The 4726-nt window shown below is 54.8% G+C and overlaps 1 pseudogene; it reads right to left on the reverse strand.

Moving 5' to 3' along the window:
* Window positions 1–4406, reverse strand: part of LOC148165713 (large subunit ribosomal RNA) — an 8192-nt pseudogene extending 3786 nt beyond the window's left edge.
* Window positions 4407–4726: the final 320 nt, after the last annotated feature.

The following is a 4726-nucleotide window of genomic DNA, read 5'->3' on the forward strand; positions in this document are numbered from 1 at the left end:
GAGGTCCTGAAACTTTTTGAATTGCGAAGCCCGTTTACCACTACCCGTGTTGGTCTGGGCATAGTGGTGTTCAGGTTTCCTCTTTTTATTCCTCCCACCACGATTCCGGGGCTGACTCTTTGCAAGGGTGGCAAGCCACCGGTCGACTGACTGCAACAAAATTGCGTCGTCGCTTGCTAGAGCCGCATTTACCAACTCGTGTAGCATATCGTCCTGTCCGAGTGTACCCGCGTCACGCTGCTCTCGCAGGTAACCGACCAAAGTACCCCGGACTTCCTGCCCCTGTTCCACACCTGTATGCGCCGCCCTAGGAGTGGGTGGTAAACTCCTGCTGCGACGCATTTTATGGGCTATTTTAGGTGTGGATAATGCTGTTAAATTTGGAGTTGGCAAAACCGGTCGTGGTGCACTGATGGGCGTGCTTGGGGTGAGCGTTAGGCTCGAATTTGGTTTCGAATCATCACAGGCTGGCTGTTCCCGTGTGAGAGAAGGCGTACACCTCCTCTGAACCACTGTCATCCGCGCCGCCGGATGTTCAGAAGGTCCGTCTTTTACCGACTGTGTACCTATAATCTCAAGCCTCGTCCTACTAGACTTCGGCGGTTCGCGATGTCCGGTGGGTGAAACGGACGTGGGCGAAGTGAGCGAATCGCAACTACTCGAGGTTTCTGACAACACAAAATCTGGGTCCGCTGTCCGAGGGCTCATGCCTTCTGGAGAGAGAGAACCAATCGCACCGCGCTCTCCTGCTACTGCAGGCGGTCTGGCTGTTCTGGCGGGTCTAGCCAGACTCTGTCGCGGCGCATTCGAGACCTGGTTATACCGGGCCACCCCTTTCGAGGTGGCTAGCCTGGTGGTCGGCCGTGAGAGGGACGCGGACAATCCCCCCGTACCACTAGCCATTCCTTTCGGGACGGCTCCTGTGGCCACGGTGGGTGGACTGGCCCGTGTAGGCTTGGCCAGTCGCGCGCGCGCCCTCCTCAGGTACTCCTGGTACTCGGGTTTCTCTCTCCGAGACCTGACTTGTTGGTGAGTCAGGCCTGTCGAAGCCATCATCTCCTTATAGAAGATGCCGTTACTGGCCTTGACTTCGACGTCGGCGATTTTTCCCATGAGCTCACTCTCGGGTGCCGGTAGTTGGCTAAGGAGTTCCGTGTTATACTCCTGCGGATGAGCCTTTCTTTCGTGTTGTCGTACTCCCGCGAAAGAAGCAAATTTCGCATCGCACCACTGACACTTGGAAGTGTCTCGCTTGCCGCATTCTTTCAAATGGCGGGCCAGAGTTGCCTTCGAGGCATAGCTCCGGCCGCAGTCACAATTAAAGCCCGCCACGGTCTGTGTGGGGGCTGAGGTAGAAGGCCCCGGACCGCCAGTATTTAAATTCTTGGCGCCCGATTGTAAAGTTTTTAAACCCATAGCCTTCTTTTTGACCTGGGGCGTATTGGGCTTCCCAGGACTGTTTGGCATCATGGATGTTAAAGCCAAACTTTAGAGGGTTAAGCAACCCCGAGCGCAACCAAGGAAAGACGCAGTTGCTTCGTAAAACTCGAGAATTACAAAACTTACTCTTTGCTTACTGGTTTTAGTTACTACAAGTAGTATCCAGCGGGAACCACGAGGAGGTACCAGTTCACTATGATCTCGCAATGCACAAGTAGAGAGTCATAGTTACTCCCGCCATAAGAGAGTCATAGTTACTCCCGCCGTTTACCCGCGCTTGCTTGAATTTCTTCACGTTGACATTCAGAGCACTGGGCAGAAATCACATTGCGTCAACACCCGCTGGGGCCATCGCAATGCTTTGTTTTAATTAGACAGTCGGATTCCCCCGGTCCGTGCCAGTTCTGAGCTGACCGTTGAATGGCGGCCGAAGAGGACATCCGAACGCCCTTGCGGGCGCACTCGGAGCCTCGCAGCAAGACGGTTCCGCGGGAGACCAAGGCACGGGACCGAGCTCGGATTCGAAGTACACCGCCGAAGCGACACACCCTGCACCTCGCCCAGGCCCGGCACGTCAGTCGCGACCCGCTTCCCCGCCAAGCCCGACACGCCCCGATCCTCAGAGCCAATCCTTATCCCGAAGTTACGGATCCAATTTGCCGACTTCCCTTACCTACATTATTCTATCGACTAGAGGCTCTTTACCTTGGAGACCTGCTGCGGATATGGGTACGAACCGGCGCGACGCCTCCACGTGGCCCTCTCCCGGATTTTCAAGGTCCGAGGGGAAGATCCGGACACCGCCGCAACTGCGGTGCTCTTCGCGTTCCAAACCATATCTCCCTGCTAGAGGATTCCATGGAACTCGAACGCTCATGCAGAAAAGAAAACTCTTCCCGGATCTCCCGACGGCGTCTCCGGGTCCTTTTGGGTTGCCCCGACGAACTCTCTTTCGAGGGCCCGAATTATAAACGGTTCCGCTGCCGGGTTCCGGAATAGGAACCGGATTCCCTTTCGCCCATCGGGTGTGTGCACAATTCCGTACGTTTCCGTCAACAATTGCGAATTGCGACCAACGACAAAAATCTACACCACATCAACATCGGCTTTCGCCTAGGGCTTAGGATCGACTGACTCGTGTGCAACGGCTGTTCACACGAAACCCTTCTCCACGTCAGTCCTCCAGGGCCTCGCTGGAGTATTTGCTACTACCACCAAGATCTGCACCGACGGCGGCTCCAGACGGCCTCACGGCCAGTCCTTCTGCGCTCACCGCCGCGACCCTCCTACTCGTCAGGGCTTCATGGCCGGTTAATTTAATAACCTGACCGCACATGCCTCTGACGGCCGAGTATAAGCACGACGCTTCAGCGCCATCCATTTTCAGGGCTAGTAACTTCGGCAGGTGAGTTGTTACACACTCCTTGGCGGATTCCGACTTCCATGGCCACCGTCCTGATGTCTTAAGTTACCAACGCCTTTCATGGTATCCCATAAGCGTCGATTTAGGCGCTTTAACTCGGCGTTTGGTTCATCCCACAGCGCCAGTTCTGCTTACCAAAAATGGCCCACTTGGCACTCTGATTCGAGTCTCGCGGCTTCAATAGTTCGAGCAAGCCGGAGATCTCACCCATTTAAAGTTTGAGAATAGGTTGAGGCCGTTTCGACCCCAATGCCTCTAATCATTCGCTTTACCGGATGAAACTCGTATGCTATGAGCGCCAGCTATCCTGAGGGAAACTTCGGAGGGAACCAGCTACTAGATGGTTCGATTAGTCTTTCGCCCCTATACCCAGTTCCGACGATCGATTTGCACGTCAGAATCGCTACGGACCTCCATCAGGGTTTCCCCTGACTTCGTCCTGACCAGGCATAGTTCACCATCTTTCGGGTCCCAGCGTGTACGCTCTTGGTGCGCCTCTTCTCGCAATGAGAACGAGACGCCCCGGGAGTGCGGGGCGGCAGCCGTAACGACCGCCCATCCTCCCTTGGTCCGCGCAAGGCGGACCTTCACTTTCATTGCGCCTTTAGGTTTAGTTAAATCCCAATGACTCGCGCACATGCTAGACTCCTTGGTCCGTGTTTCAAGACGGGTCCTGAAAGTACCCAAAGCTATAGCGTCGCAGATCGGCGTTTCAACGAGGTCTGTCCGAGAACACCTCAGCGAACAGCCACCCGGGGACGGGACCGGCACCAGGTCCGATCACCATCACGACGGGCGCGCTTGCCGAAGGTCGGACGCTAACTGTGTAGCGGCCCCGCGCCATCTGTATACCGTCGAGCGAGCCGATCCGGAAACACCACGGGTTCATTCGGCGAACGGCGAACCGTCCGAACGAGCTCCACCGCGGGCCTTAGACCGGCACTCAACGGATCGCGACGTCCTACAGGGGGAGAAGTGCACGCGTTCGACGGCAGATCGACAAAACGAAAGGTGCAAACGACGCGTACGCCATCTGTCACACGATCGTCCAGCGCCGCCATCGAGTCACGCTGAATCTCCCCTTTCGACCTTTCGGGTTTCTCAGGTTTACCCCTGAACGGTTTCACGTACTATTGAACTCTCTCTTCAAAGTTCTTTTCAACTTTCCCTCACGGTACTTGTTCGCTATCGGTCTCGTGGTCATATTTAGCCTTAGATGGAGTTTACCACCCACTTAGGGCTGCACTCTCAAGCAACCCGACTCTGAGGAGAGATCCTCCCGTTATCGGCAGCGGTCGCTACGGGCCTGGCACCCTCTATGGGCTGTGGCCCCGTTCAAGATGGACTTGGACGCGCCGCACGATCTCGGGATGACGGATCCTCCCTAACACCACATTTCCCGGCGTCCGGTTTCGGCCGCGGGATTCGGTGCTGGGCTTCTCCCTGTTCGCTCGCCGCTACTGAGGGAATCCTAGTTAGTTTCTTTTCCTCCGCTTAGTAATATGCTTAAATTCAGCGGGTAGTCTCACCTGCTCTGAGGTCGCATATGAAAAATAAAAATTTTTCATTCGGTCATTTCGACGATCACGACACGTCTCCCATTCCTTGCTATACGTGTTCGTCATTTTTCTTTTTAAAAAATGGCTAAGTTTACAGAAACGCTTACGATCTGACGTCTGTCGCGATTTGCATTACACGTCTCGGACACGACGACCGTCTATAACGTTCTCAACCTTAAAACGCCATTTTTTTTTTTAAATGACGACATGTTGAAGAAATAGGACGTGCTACGCCGAAAGACCAGCCAACAACTACAACAAGTAGTAGTTGGTCGCTTTCGCGTCTTAAGATGTCGCGCAAATT

Source organism: Gnatocerus cornutus, unplaced genomic scaffold, assembly GCF_029298725.1.
Source record: "Gnatocerus cornutus isolate USDA-ARS CGAHR unplaced genomic scaffold, icGnaCorn1.1 ctg00000238.1, whole genome shotgun sequence".
NCBI classification, from domain to species: Eukaryota; Metazoa; Arthropoda; class Insecta; order Coleoptera; family Tenebrionidae; genus Gnatocerus; species Gnatocerus cornutus.